The following is a 15,746-nucleotide window of genomic DNA, read 5'->3' on the forward strand; positions in this document are numbered from 1 at the left end:
GTTTTGTTTTTGTTTTTCCACCAAGTCCTTCCCCCATTCTTGGGCAAAATCCTTTGTTGTGCCACCCAGTACTATTACAAAGAAGTAATTTACATCATCATAGCTAACTGTCAAATATTTTTAACATCCCAAAGCAAATAGCATATCCCAGGGAATATGCTTCCCAAAACAACAATATGCTTTCTTTGGCAAATAATCAATTTTGCTAATTATGATTTTATTTACATTAAAAAGTTAGAGATGCATAGCAATAAATATGTAATTGTATAATTAAATTTTCTTTAAAAATCATAATATTTACATTTATTTTTGGTGTATTAAAGACTTTTATATAGGTTTTATAGATATTTCTAATTCTCAGAGCTATGATAGAGATTCTTTTATTAATTTCATACATGAAAAATAATCCCTGAAATCATAAAGAAGTTTTTTAGCATGCCCAAAGTCTCAAAACCAAATGAGTGGAAGATTCACAAACTTGTCTGAAGTCTATCACATTGAAAACCACAGTTCTTCAGTGAGGACAGCAAAATCATCATATACTAAATTACATTTTAGTACCTAATATGTATATATTAAAACTGTTTAGAGAACATTTAGGATCTTCATATAATAAAGGCTGAATTTTGCTGTCTGATAGAAATATATATTTTATACATAATGAAACACATTCATATGCTTCACATTAAAAGAACTAATAACAAAAAATAATTTTAAAAACTGAATTATTTCTTTCCTCCTAACAACAGCTACATAGACGTTTGATTAGTAGATGCAGATTATTACTTTGTTTAGTTGCTAAGTTGTGTCCTACTCTTTTTCGACCCCACGGGCTGTCCATGTGATTCTCCAGGCAAAAGTCCTGGAACAGGTTGCCATTTCCTTCTCCATAGGCTATTCCCAACCCAGGGAAGCCATGTCTCCTGCATTGCAGGCGGGTTCTTTACTGCTGAGCCACCAGGGATTTGGTTTATTGCAAGGTTTCATGTTTACACGGTGTGAGGAAATGCCTTCCAGTTACCTCACAAGACCGTCAACGTCACCAAGTGAATGCTCACAGCTCCAGAATGTTCGTACAATAGCCTGTTACTGAAAAGAATATATTATGACTCCTGGGAAAACCTGTGGGATAAAAGCAGTTATCCCTTTTGCTAATCTTTCCCCCTGACCCCCCACGCTTTATGGCAACTGGTCAAAAGAATTTTAAAGAAAAAAAACAGTTGGGGAAAATTCATTTAATCATTACTCTACCTAAGGAATGGTCCAAATCTCTTAATACAAGTCCAGAGGAATTTCTGCTGTATATAGCATCACCGACTCAAAGGACACGGGTTTGGGGGGACTCCGGGGTGGTGATGGACAGGGAGGCCTAGCATGCTGCCGTTCATGGGGTCGCAAAGAGTCGGACTTGACTGAGCAACTGAACTGAACTGAATAGAACTGATTAGATTGTTCTGAAAGTAAACCTCAAGGGCCAAAACATGACTTTTCCTCCAAAAGAATGATAAGTTATTTCCACAATCACGTATTTTGAGCAAAATGTAATAAATCAAATAAATTCAAACACATGCGCTGAAAGGTTCTAGAGAAGCAAAGAGGGATTTTGAATCCCCTTTCTGGCCACATTCTGACAAATACTTAAGTGACTCTTCTGAGTCAGATACTGTTTTGAGGCATTGATGACATCATGGGGATCAAGGCAGACACACCCCATCCTCCAGCAGACCTTATATTTTAGAGGGGGGCAGAAAGAGGGGAAATAAACCAACAGATTGATGAGCTAGGATGCCAGGTAGCAATCGTTGCAAACCCACCTAACACGGTTCAAAATGGAATAACGCCTGTCAGTAGCCACTCAGAACTGGACCTTTCTGAGGTCAGTAAGTCTATTCTCAGAAAAACCACACCTCACAGAGATGCACCCACCCGGATACTGCTGGGGGCCAGAGCAGACCTGAGCTCACCCTACTGTTTCCTGCAGCTCGCCCATTGCTGCTGCTGCTACTGCTAAGTCGCTTCAGTTGTGTCCGACTCTGTGAGACCCCATAGACGGCAGCCCACCAGGCTCCCCCGTCCTTGGGATTCTCCAGGCAAGAACACTGGAGTGGGTTGCCATTTCCTCCTCCAATGCATGAAAGTGAAAAGTGAAAGTGCTCAGTCATGTCTGACTCTTGGTGACCCCATGGACTGCAGCCCACCAGACTCCTCCATCCATGGGATTTTCCAGGCCTGTTAGAGCTCAACAAAAGGCTCAAACCATCACCCTTGGGGCCCACGCCACTCCATGGGTCTGGCCCCTTTCCTCTCTTGTAAAGTGAATAAAAACTTTCTTCTCTTCTCTGGTTAACACTTCTGTGAGTTCTTTCACAGCCTGGCTTGGCAACAATCATACGATGAAGACAAATGACATCATCCATGCATATGTATGGCTGTGTCCCTGCATGGTCCACCTGAAGCTATCAGAGCATTGCTGATTGGCTACACCCCAATACAAAATGCTTTGGTGTTAAAAAAATAAAAAATTAAAAAAGAAATGACATAGTCCAAGAGAATAGAAAGGAGGGGTATCTTACAGACGGAAATATTGAGGAAAGAGCCAGAGGAGGTGACACTTCTGTGTGGCAGTGAATTAAATGAGTCAGTCTGCATGTAAATAATAAAAAGGAGAAGCTCCCAGGAGCCACGTGTGCAAAGGCCCTGGGACTTGGATGGGACTGACACACATCAGGCCTGTACTGAGTTGGCCAAAAGTTCACTTGGATTTTTCCAAAACATCTTATAGGAAAACCCAGGGAACTTTTTTAAGCCAACCAATGCTCACAGAGTGAAGAGAAACTGTAGCTGCATTTTTCTATGGTTTATATTTCTTAGTAATGAGTTATGTAAGTTTCTTATAATGTTAGAGGTTTCTTCTTCCAAATCTGAGCCACCATGGTCTAGAAGTTGGAAGAAATCAGAGGGCAATAAGGACCAAGCAAAGAAATATTTGGCTTCCCAGGTGGCACTAGAGGTAAAGAACCCACTGCCAAAGCAGGTTGGACGTGAGCCACGTAAGAGAGTTCCCTGGGTTGGGAAGATCCCTGGAGAAGGGCACAGCAGTCCCCTCCAGGGTGCTTGCCTGGAGAATCCCCATGGACAGAGGAGGCTGGTGGGCCATGGTCCAAAGAGTCAGACATGACTGAAGCGACTTAGTGTGCACGCATGCAAAGGAATATGATTTCACGCTTCCAACTAACAGCTGTGAGAGTATCTTCACAGGAGGAGATAAGTGTGTGTCCTTGCCAAACCTAACGCTGATAAATCACAAAAGTGACTTTGAAACCAACATCTCACCAACTTAGCTGGTCTGTCATGGTGATGGGGACATTTCCAGAAAAGGAAAAACAATCTCCTAATATATTTAAAAGATGACACGAACCAACCATATGCTGTCTATAAGAAACTCATCTCAACCAGAGGTAGGTTAAAAATAAAATGCTGGAGGATAGTATATCAGATGCCAAGATTTTTCAAAGGAAAGAAATAGTGAGTATATTAATATTAAATTATGTAGTCTTTACAGCAAAGAACATAACCAGAGAAATAGAATCTTAGTATTCAATGATAAAAGGCAAGTCCACCATGCTGCAATACTAAATGTGCATGCAGCAAACAGCTGAACTGTCAAATGTGTGAAGCAGGAACTGACAAAAGCAGGAAGGAAGACAGAAAAATCTCAAAATTTAAGTACAGATTTAGCACCATTCTCACAACTGACAGAACAACTATAGAGATAATCAGCTAGGTATTAAAGAACTGAAAACCATCAACCAAAAGGGTCTCAGTTACATTTGCTAAAAGATTCTACTCAACAACAGAATATACGTTCTTTCCAAGGGCCCACGGGACATGTACTAAGACAGGCTGCCTCGTGCATCAGAAGCAAATTGAAAAGACTTACACAAATTACGTTTTTTGAGCACACTGGGATCAAGCCAGAAGCAATAACAGAAATATAAGTGGGAAATCTCTGAAAAGTTGGAAACCAAGTAAAACATTTCTAAATGACTCTTGAGTTAAAGAGGAAGCTTCAAAAGAAATTAAAGATACACTGAACTTGAATAAAAATAAAACTATAGCATGAAATTTGTGGATACAACTGTAGCAGTTTTGAGAGGGAAATTTACAGTGTTGAATATTACATTATATAAGAGGAGAAGCATCCAATCATTAATATATCTCAGATCTCAAGGACTTAGAAAAAAGGGGCACAATAATTCCAAAGTGATTATAAAGAAGAAAATAATAAAGATAACATAAAATCAATGAAACTGAAAACAAGCAAGAACAGCAGATAAAATCAATGAAACAAAGTTATTCTCTTTTAAATAATAAAACTATCAACTCTCTAGTAAGACTGACAAAAAGAGAGAGAGAGAAAGAAAGCACAGATTACTAATATTAGAAATGAGATAGAAAATATCACTATAGATGGTACAGACTTCCATGGATAATAAAGTTATACTAGTAACAATTATACACCCATAAATTTGACAACTTAAACAAATATACCAATGTCTCAAAAATCACAAAATCTACAACTCCTACAACATGAAATAAATAATTTGAAATACCCTGAAACTATTTAGTAAATTAAATTTATAATTAATAACATCCCTAAAATTGTCTCCAAGTCCAGATGGTTTCACTGAAGAATTCTATCTAATGTTTAAAGAATTAACAATTCATAATCTCTTCCAAAAAGATAGTAAGATGAAGAGAAAATTTCCCAGTTTATTTTGTGAAGTTAGTAACCCTGATAACAAAAACAAAGATAGCAATAAAAAAAAATAGATAAGTTAAAACACAACCCAATATCCCTCTTGAACAGAGATATAAAAATTCTTAACAAAATAATCAGATCAGATCAGTCGCTCAGTCGTGTCCGACTCTTTGCGACCCCATGAATCGCAGCACGCCAGGCCTCCCTGTCCATCACCAACTCCTGGAGTTCACTCAGGCTCACGTCCATCAAGTCAGTGATGCCATCCAGCCATCTCATCCTCTGTCGTCCCCTTCTCCTCTTGCCCCTAGTCCCTCCCAGCATTAGAGTCTTTTCCAATGAGTCAACACTTCACATGAGGTGACCAAAATACTGGAGTTTCAGCTTTAGCATCATTCCTTCCAAAGAAATCCCAGGGCTGATCTCCTTCAGAATGGACTGGTTGGATCTCCTTGCAGTCCAAGGGACTCTCAAGAGTCTTCTCCAACACCACAGTTCAAAAGCATCAATTCTTCAGGGCTCAGCTTTCTTTATATTCCAACTCTCACATCCATACATGACTACTGGAAAAACCATAGCCTTGACTTGACGGACCTTTGTTGACAAAGTAATGTCTCTGCTTTTTAATATGCTGTCTAGGTTGGTCATAACAAGAAAGCTGAGCACTGAAGAGTTGATGCTTTTGAACTGTGGTGTTGGAGAAGACTCCTGAGAGTCCCTTGGACTGCAAGTAGATCCAACCAGTCCATCCTGAAGGAGATCAGTCCTGGGTGTTCATTGGAAGGACTGATGCTGAAGCTGAAACTCCAATACTTTGGCCACCTGATGCAAAGAACTGACTCATTGGAAAAGACCCTGATGCTGGGAAAGATTGAAGGCGAGAGGAGAAGGGGACGACAGAGGATTAGGTGGTTGGATGGCATCACTGACTGGATGGACATGGGTTTGAGGAAGCTCCGGGAGATGTGATGGACAGGGAAGCCTGGTGTGCTGCAGTCCATGGGATCGCAAAAAGTCAGACACGACTGAGTGACTGAACTGAACTGAACTGTGTTGGCCTTTATGAGTCAACTGCCCCGTGACAGTCCCTGTGAGCAGACCCTGGATGCTGTGCTCACCTGTACTGCATCACATGCCAACTGCCGCAGCCCCAGCACACTCCGTTTCACTCAGACCACATGGACAGGGTGACTCACACAGGGAGATGAAGGCGTCGAATGTATAGGACAGTCTTTTGGACTCTGTGGGAGAGGGCAAGGGTGGGATGATTTGAGAGAATGGCACTGAAACATGTATATTATCATATGTGAAATGAATCGCCAGTCCAGGTTCGATGCATGATACAAGATGCTCGGGGCTGGTGCACTGGGATGACCCAGAGGGATGCGATGGGGAGGGAAGTGGGATGGGGGTTCAGTATGGGGAACACATGTGCACCTGAGGCGGATTCATGTCAATGTATGGCAAAACCAATACAATATTGTAAAGTAAGTAGCTTCCAATTAAAATAAATAAATTTATGTTATATTTTAAAAAAAGAGAAAGAATGCTAGGGAGGAAGATGCAATATTTTTTCACTATAAGGATTTGAATTTCACTATAAGGATATACAATTAACAAGGGTAGCCTTACAGATACAGACACCTGAATGTCACCAAGCTTCCTCCTCCTTATGTGCAAATAAGATCAAATTAATACAAGTATCATTGCTAGCTTGCAGCCCACCATCTTTATAGCAATGTATTCTCTGTCATTATACCTTGCCTCCATCTATGCAAGTTCTTCAAGCTTTCTTATTTCTTCCAACAGATCTAGGTGTCTGTAGAAGTCTTCCATGCTCACAGGTCGTTTTTAAACTATTGCTGTTTCTGCCGCCCTAGCTACATAGAAGCCCTCTCCTGTGGTTGCAGTGGGGTGATGCTGTAAATGCTGTGCCTCACCTTTGATCAACCTCCAGGTGAGCACCGAGATTTCACGTACTTCTCGTACATTTTCATCCTGGAGTACTGCTGGTGGACAGAGTTTATATTCTCTTGTCCACCCATTTTCAATCTTGTGTATAAATCCCTTCCCTCTATTCCCTGTGGTCTCACAGAAGGCTGGCAATATTGGATGGATTTTATTAAAGAATGAGTGGCAGATACTTTGTGGGCTTGGATAGCTCTTGGGATTTCATCATGGCTTCTGTTATACCTGCTTCCTTGCTGGCGCCTCGGCCATTGCCTCGAGCTCCCAAGTTTCCGTGAGAAAGCCTATACTTCTTAGCGTGAAGGTTAAATAGGGTGACCGAATTTTAGAAAGGCAGCTCAGCACAAAGCCATATCAGACAAAAATATTATTATAATAGAATATATGAAATAATTGTCCACATATTAAATTATGAGTTATTATTTTAACACAAAAATATGAAAAACAGATGCTTGAAATTCTGTATTCCTTTTTGTTGTCTAAATTGTTTTTTATTGTTGTTATTCTCTGCTGTGTCCGACTCTTTGTGACCATATGGACTGTAGCCCACAAGGTTCCTCTGTCTGTGGGATTCTCCAGGCAAGAATTCTGGAGTGGGTGGCCATGCCCTCCTGCAGGGTGTTTCCTGGCGCAGGGATCAAGCCCACGTCTCCTGCATTGGCAAGTGGGTTTTCTTATCACTGGCTCCACCTGGGAGTCTCCTGTTACATACAGCTGTTATTTAAGCACAACAGTAGGACTAGTAACAGTGACAATTAATAGTAACTAACAGTAGGACTAATAAAAGGCAACATGTGTGAAAAATATAGCAGTAATTTTACGTTCCTTTTTGTCCTTTGATTTTGCGGTTTAACTTTAAAAATTCTTTATTTTTCAGGTCCCATTATTGTATATTCTAGAGGTACATAAATTTAAGTATTTTTAAAGGTGAACATCAACATAATGGACAGAGTTAAACAAATATTACCTACTGCTGCTAAGTCACTTCAGTCGTGTCCGACTCTCTGCGACCCCATAGACAGCAGCCCACCAGGCTTCCCCATCCCTGGGATTCTCCAGGCAAGAACACTGGAGTAGGTTGCCATTTCCTTCTCCAATGCATGAAAGTGAAAAGTGAAAGGGAAGTCGCTCAGTCGCGTCCGACTCTGTGCAACCCCATGGACTGCAGCCTACCAGGCTCCTCCATCCATGGGATTCTCCAGGCAAGAGTACTGGAGTGGGGTGTCATTGCCTTCTCTGAATATTACCTACATTTTATTTAAAATAACAATGGTGTTTTTTTTTCCACAATAGAATAGGATACTTTTAATCTTTCTGTTTCTTTTCAATATACTTCTCTGAACTTCATTTTGCCTTTAGGATATCTTTTTATTCTTTTATGTAGTGGCAAAATTGAACACAGTTAAAGATGAAATTCACTTTGACTTGAAATTTTGTTCTTATCAAAGCTATACTACATTGATTCTTGGTGCTAGTCTAATATGGTAACATCAAACTAAACAGGCTTTCAACAGAAGTATAAGAGCATGGAGTACTTAGGGTTTTACTTACCAGCAATGGCAGTCCTTTGCAAGTTGTAGGAATTAATTTTCAATTTTCCAATAATGTCACCCAGGGACTCCTGGCTTCTGGTCTGACATGTAAAGGGGTTGGAAGCTATGAATCCTGTCCCTAAAATTGGAAAAAAGGTAAACAAACTGAAAATCACCAACTATTCCTTGATCTATCAAAGAATTGAGGTTATAGATCAAGACCCTACCCTAACATTGACGAGACAGTTGACTAAAGGGATTCACAGCTTACTTGGAGCAAAAGCACATGATTGAACTGAGTACCAGAAGGAATACTCAAGTAATAATTGCTGGAGGTTCAGCACTGACCAGCTGAAGAGTTATAAGCTCCTGGAGTTTTTTCAGATATAACACCAAAAGCACAATCAATCAAAAAAAATTGATAAGTGGAATATCATTGAAATTAAAAATGCTAGGAAGGCACTATTAAGAGAATGAAAAGATAAGTTACTGATTGAGAAAAGACATTTGCTAAAATCATGTCAGACAAAGGACTTGCATGGAAAGTATATGAAGAAGTCAAAACTCAACAGTAAAGAAACAAACTCAGCGAAGTGGGTGTAGAGAGAACACATCTCAACGTGATAAAGGCCACACATGACAAACGACAGCTAACACCATACTCCGTGGTGAAAGGTTTAAACTTTTCCTTTAAGACCAGGAAGAAGACAAGGGTGTCAACTCCTGCTGCATCAACATTGCAGATTATTTGGTCGATAAAGGATGCATATGAATGAAACATCAGACCCTTTTTCTTCACTAAGAGAAAACTTGGAAGATGCTGGCGAGTGTCTGGAAGAAAGAATGTGTTTCTGCATCATCGCAGACGTTGAGGGTAACTCTGTGTAAACTTATATTTAAATTGTCTTAAGTGCTTTAAAAATTAATCTATAAAACCAAAAACAAAATACTTCAATAAAAAAGAACAAAAAGCCCAATTATAAAATGTGAAAAATGTTTGAAGCTCAACAAAGAAAATGCACAGATGGCAAATAAACATGAGAGAAAGATGCTAACATCGTACATCATTAATGAACTGCAAATTAAACGAAGAAGGAGATGCAGCTACATGCCTTTTATAGTGACTACAATAAAAAGCACAATAAAGTCATCCACATTGTATCTATATGCTTGTTTTGGCAGATGAACAGCTTGCCATTCAGGTCATTTTCATCTATAAAGCTTTTATATAGATTAGCCATGTCTAAAATACCCATCATTCTTAAGCATTCAGAAGTTCAATGGATTTCATAAGTTATATTCCTACAGGAAAATGGTTTTAATACCCAGAGATAATTTGAACTTGTAAAATCAAAATTGGATTCCAAATTTTAAATTACAGTTTTTGTAAAGATGTTGAGAAAGTCCTATTAAACTCGGCTTCCCTTTTCTGTAGACGTACTTTTGAATTTCCAGTAAATGTGTCGTGTGTTTCATTATATGAATTTTTGTTGCAACCCACACATAGTATCAAATAACTCAGGAGCAGTCAGGTCATCCTTTTCCTGACTCATCATGGCCCCTTTAAGATCATTAAACAGTTTAAGAGAAGCAGCACACAAGTTTCTGTTTTATTGTAATTCTTTTCCCATTTTTTATCCTGCATGTTCAGTTCAGTTCAATTCAGTTCAGTTGCTCAGTCATGTCCGACTCTTTGCAACCCCATGAACTGCAGCACACCAGGCCTCCCTGTCCATCACCAACTCCCAGAGTTCACTCAAACCCATGTCCATCGAGTCGGTGATGCCATCCAGCCATCTCACCCTGTCGTCCCCTTTTCCTCCTGCCCCCAATCTCCCAGCATCAGAGTCTTTTCCAGTGAGTCAACTCTTCGCATGAGGTGGCCAAAGTACTGGAGTTTCAGCTTTAGCATCATTCCTTCCAAAGAAATCCCAGGACTGATCTTTAGAATGGTCTGGTTGGATCTCCTTGCAGTCCAAGGGACTCTCAAGAGTCTTCTCCAACACCACAGTTCAAAAGCATCAATTCTTTGGCTCTCAGCCTTCTTCACAGTCCAACTCTCACATCCATACCCGACCACAGGAAAAACCATAGCCTTGACTAGATGGACCTTTGTTGGCAAAGTAATGTCTCTGCTTTTCAATATGCTATCTAGGTTGGTCATAACTTTCCTTCCAAGGAGTAAGCGTCTTTTATTTTTTATTTTTTTCAGATTTTTTTTATTTTATTTTTAAACTTTACAATATTGTATTAGTTTTGCCAAATATCGAAATGAATCCGCCACAGGTATACCTGTGTTCCTCATCCTGAACCCTACTCTCTCCTCCCTCCTCCCTCCCCATACTCTCCCTCTGGGTCATCCCAGTGCACCAGCCCCAAGCATCCAGTATCGTGCATCGAACCTGGACTGGTGACTCGTTTCATACATGATATTATACATATTTCAATGCCATTCTCCCAAATCTCCCCACCCTCTCCCTCTCCCACAGAGTCCATAAGACTGATCTATACATCAGTGTCTCTTTTAATTTCATGGCTGCAATCACCATCTGCAGTGGTTTTGGAGCCCAAAAAATAAAGTCTGACACTGTTTCTACTGTTTCCCACTGTTTCTCCATGTAAATATTTCTAAATTGAAGAACATTTTTCTTGTCCCAAACTTTTGAAATATGATTTTACAATAGCCCAACATTTTAATATATCTCCTGTGACTCAGTGGTTAAGAATTCACCTGCAATGCAGTAGACACATGAGATCAGACACAGGAGACCAATCCCTGGGTCAGGAAGATCCCCTGGAGAAGGAAAGGGCAACCAGCTCCAGTATTCATGCCTGGAGAATTCCATGGACAAAGGAGCCTGGTGGGCTACAGTCCATGGGGTTGGAAAGAGTCAGAAACGACTGAGCAACTGAACATCACAGAGTCATCCTCTAGACATGTAAAAGGCTATCGTCTTTTATTTCAATAACGTCTAAAACACCTTAAATGTTCCTCTGCACATTTCAAGGAAACTGAAAAGTGATTAAAAAAATTCTCATTACAAAATCCTCACTCTCACAGATAAGCAAATCACACACTTCAGCACTGTTGTGTAGAGGTTTGCAGAAAATTCAACAAGGTAAAATCTTTTTGTTTTATTTTGTAAGACATTTATAAACTGAATGGAATTTTTCAAAATTTACTTTTGCTTTATTGGCCAAATCAACAGTTTGATGAGCAGAGTTTAGAGGGTATTTAGAGCAGGATACAACATTTTTTTTTTTACATGTACTCATGTTTCATTAAAATCTTCACAGAAATTTAGAAACCAATTTCAAACTACCTTCTTCAAATCAAAGTACCTGATAGCTATGGATAACATTTTCATTTGTTTGCTTTTTCTGTGATTCAGCTCATCACTTGAGATACTATAAAATATATGATTCTTAATAAGATATGACAGAAAGGGCTATACACTCCAAGAAACCAAGAGATTTTCAAAACTTCTCCTTTTGTTTACTCATAAGACATTTTAGTTTGCATCTGTGAACTAGGAAATGCAGCAACACATTTTCATAGGATAAGAAACAGAGTGATGCAATATTGTCCAGAGTGCAGCTCACTTACTGGAGGCACCGTCTTGGCCTCCACTGTGTTCTGCCAGGGTGGGGCCTCTCTTGCAAGCGCCCTTGTCCATCTGGCTAAAGAGGTAAACGAGGGCAAGCTTGAATCCCGTGGACCCCACGTAATGTTCACTGAAGCAATACCTAGAATCGAGGTCACAGAAGCAGCCTAGAGGTCCATTGACAGATGAATGGGAAAGGAAGTTGTGGTACATTTATACAATGGAATGTTACTCAGCCATAAAAAATGAATTGACTTGAGCCAGTAAGTGGGTGAACCTAGAGCCTGTTTTACAGAACAAAGTAAGTAGAAAGAGAAAAACCAGTATCATATATTAACACATACACATGGAATCTAGAAAAATGATACTGAAGGACCGAGCAGAGAACAGACTTATGACAATGCAGGGGAGGGTGAGAGTAGGATGAAGTGAGGAAAGAGCTGACATGTGCACACCCACGTGTAACACAGATCGTGGGAATGACATGTGCACACCACACATGTAACACAGATCGTGGGAATGACATGTGCACACCACACGTGTAACACAGATCGTGGGAATGACATGTGCACACCCACGTGTAACACAGATCGTGGGAATGACATGTGCACACCACACATGTAACACAGATCGTGGGAATGACATGTGCACACCACACGTGTAACACAGATCGTGGGAATGACATGTGCACACCCACGTGTAACACAGATCGTGGGAATGACATGTGCACACCACACATGTAACACAGATCGTGGGAATGACATGTGCACACCACACATGTAACACAGATCGTGGGAATGACATGTGCACACCACACGTGTAACACAGATCGTGGGAATGACATGTGCACACCACACATGTAACACAGATTGTGGGAATGACATGTGCACACCACAAATGTAACACAGATCGTGGGAATGACATGTGCACACCCACGTGTAACACAGATTGTGGGAAACTGCTAAATAGCACAGGGAGCCCAGCCTGGTGGGAACCTAGAGGGGCGGGATGAGAAGAAGGGAAGGAGGCTCAGAAGGGAAGGAGTATATGTATGATTATGACTGATTCATGTTGTGGTGTGGTAGAAACCAACACAAAATTGTAAAGCAATTTCACACCAATTAAAAAATTATTACAAAAAATTAAAAGGACCTGCTGTATACTATGGGTGACTTTACGCAATACTCTATAATGGCCTATATGGGAAAATAATCAGTTCACTTCAGTTCAGTCGCTCAGTCGTGTCTGACTCCTTGCATCCCCATGGTCTGCAGCACACCAGGCCTCCCTGTCCATCACCAACTCCTGGAGTTTACTTAAACTCATGTCCATCGAGTCAGTGATGCCATCCAGCCATCGCATCTTCTGTTGTCCCCTTCTCCTCCTACCTTTATTCTTTCCCAGCATCAGGGTCTTTTCCAATGAGTCAGTTCTTCCGCATGAGGTGGCCAAAGTATTGGAGTTTCAGCTTCAACATCAGTCCTTCCAATAAACACCCAGGACTGATCTCCTTTAGAATGGACTGGTTGGATCTCCTTGCAGTCCAAGGGACTCTCAAGAGTCTTCTTCAACACCACAGTTCAAAGGCATCAGTTCTTCAGTGCTCAGCTTTATTTACGGTCCACCTCTCACATCCATACATGACTACTGGAAAAACCATAGCCTTGACTAGACGGACCTTTGTTGGCAAAGTAATGTCTCTGCTTTTGAATATGCTATCTAGGTTGGTCATAACTTTCCTTTCAAGGAGTAAGCATCTTTTAGTTTCATGGCTGCAGTCACCATCTGCAGTGATTTTGGAGCCCCCCAAAATAAAGTCTGTCAATGTTTCCATTGTTTCCCCATCTATTTGCCATGAAGTGCTGGGACCATATGCCATGATCTTTGTTTTCTGAATGTTGAGCTTTCAGGGGAAAAAAAAAAAGAGTGGATAAAAAAATAAAATAATTTGGGAAATGCAAACTGCAGCCAACTATGGGCAAGTCTGGTGAGAGTTTGGGATGAGTTGTATTTACAGGCAGGGAATGCAAAGACTGCCTGAGGGTGGGATGTCCAGATTAGAGTCCATGTGGTAAGTTAATTGGCTTAAAGGGGGTAGGGATTCTTGGCAGATACTCCTTGGTCAGGGGATCAATTACAGTTTTCTGTAGATCAGGCAGGGGAAATGAGTCTCCCTGTTCTTGAGATTCTCCCCTTTGCTCACCTTGCTCCCCGCCGCCTTAAATGTATGGGATTCTCCATTTCATTTCAGATTGAAATCCTTTCACATTCTAGATAATAGCTGGCAGGGTCACAAGCAAATATAAGTTTCAGATGTGACCTTGCCAACGGCCCTTGTGGTCAAGTCTCCCTCTTCTCCCAGGGCCCTCCCTTGTATGCTTCTTAGAGAAGACTCCCATGGAGCTTGTTAAAGCTCCACTGTTTTGGTTTGAACAGACTCACCCAGCCTTAGCCTCGCTACCCAAATAACCCTATGCACTAACCCTAATAAAGGGACAGTCCTAAGCCCTGTAGCTGTCTCTGCCTGAGCCCTGCATTGACTTCTCCATGTGGACTCTTGAGGCATGCTGCATACTTCTTTCAAGATCCATCAGTCTTAAGCTTCTCTATTTCACTTTCCCTAGTAGTCTTTTGTTGAATCCAGGCTCACAATCCAACCGTAGATCCAGGGTTCTATTTACCAATTACTAATTTGAAAAAGCCAAAACAGACGTGCGCTTGCTAAGTTGCTTCAGTCGTGTCCGACTCTTTTCAACCTTATGGACTGCAACCCACCAGGCTCCTCTGTCCATGGGATTCTCCAGCAGGAACACTGGAGTGGGTGGCCATTTCCTTGTCCAAGGGATCTTCCTGACCCGGGGATGGAATTCACATCTCTTAGGTCTACTGCATTGCCAGGGAGGGTTCTTCACCACTAGGACACCTGGGAAGCCCGTCAGATAAGGGAAGTGAAGAAAGTCACATTGATTCAGTGGTTGCTTTTCATTGAGCATCAATATCTTTGGCGGAGATCAAAAAGCTTTTAACTGGTTTAGAAGGACTTGCATATCTATCCCAAACTTGTGACACTGTCACTTCTCCACCCAGTACACGTCCAGATTCTTCCATGCATATTATTTAACATGCTCTGTTCTGATCATTCCCCTTCCTTATCCAGTTGTATTTCCACCTGCTATTAACACAGGCACTTAGCCTTCTCTTTTGCTGTTGTCTGGGTCATGCTAGTAATGGAATCGGGATCATTCTCATTTTTACTATTTAAACTCTTCGAATACATGATCACACTATTTACAATGTTAAAAATTAAATTTTCATTCTCTTGATAAAAAAGTATAGCAGTTCATCCACAGGAAAAGACAACTAATAAACTCAGGATTACAATATATTTAATGTTCATATCTATATTGTTGCATTGATTAGGCCTTACTGTCACAAATACTCCAATACTGGGTTTTCTATTATGGATTTTGCTTTATGTTTGCATAAATAGATAGTTCATTCAGGTGGTTTTGTACATCTGATAACTTATATGCTCAAAGTGTCCTCAAATCTCATAAAATCAGCTCACATCTTTGTTTCCTTAAAAATAATTTTCAGTGGAATATAGTTGCTTTACAATGCTGTGTTAGTTTCTGCTGTACAGCAAAGAGAACCAGCTGTACGTACACATATATCCCCTCTGTTTTGGATTTCCTTCCTTTTGGATCCCCACTGAACACTGAGGAGAGCTCCCCGTTCCGCACGGTAGACTCTCATTAGTCATCGATTCTGTACTTCCTGTCGATAGTACACGTGTCGGTCTGCAATCTCCAGTTCCCCTCTCGCCTCCCCCTGCCCTGTGTCCACTTCCTGTCGATAGTGCACGTGTCGGTCTGCAAT

The 15,746-nt window shown here is 40.8% G+C and overlaps 1 long non-coding RNA gene across 1 annotated transcript in view; it reads right to left on the reverse strand.

Annotated features, from left to right (window-relative positions):
* Positions 1-364: 364 nt before the first annotated feature.
* Positions 365-15,746, reverse strand: part of LOC147343909 (uncharacterized) — a 45,688-nt gene continuing 30,306 nt past the window's right edge. Inside the window, exons 3-5 of the long non-coding RNA XR_015156232.1 lie at positions 8,282-8,401; positions 5,881-6,003; positions 365-1,089 (exon numbers count right to left, since the gene is read on the reverse strand). This is a non-coding gene — a long non-coding RNA (uncharacterized LOC147343909). The remainder of the gene's footprint in view (positions 1,090-5,880; positions 6,004-8,281; positions 8,402-15,746) is intronic.

This window comes from Bos grunniens, chromosome 27 (genome assembly GCF_055505025.1).
Source record: "Bos grunniens cultivar Pamir isolate PY7600 chromosome 27, Bosgru_T2T1.0, whole genome shotgun sequence".
Classification (NCBI taxonomy): Eukaryota; Metazoa; Chordata; class Mammalia; order Artiodactyla; family Bovidae; genus Bos; species Bos grunniens.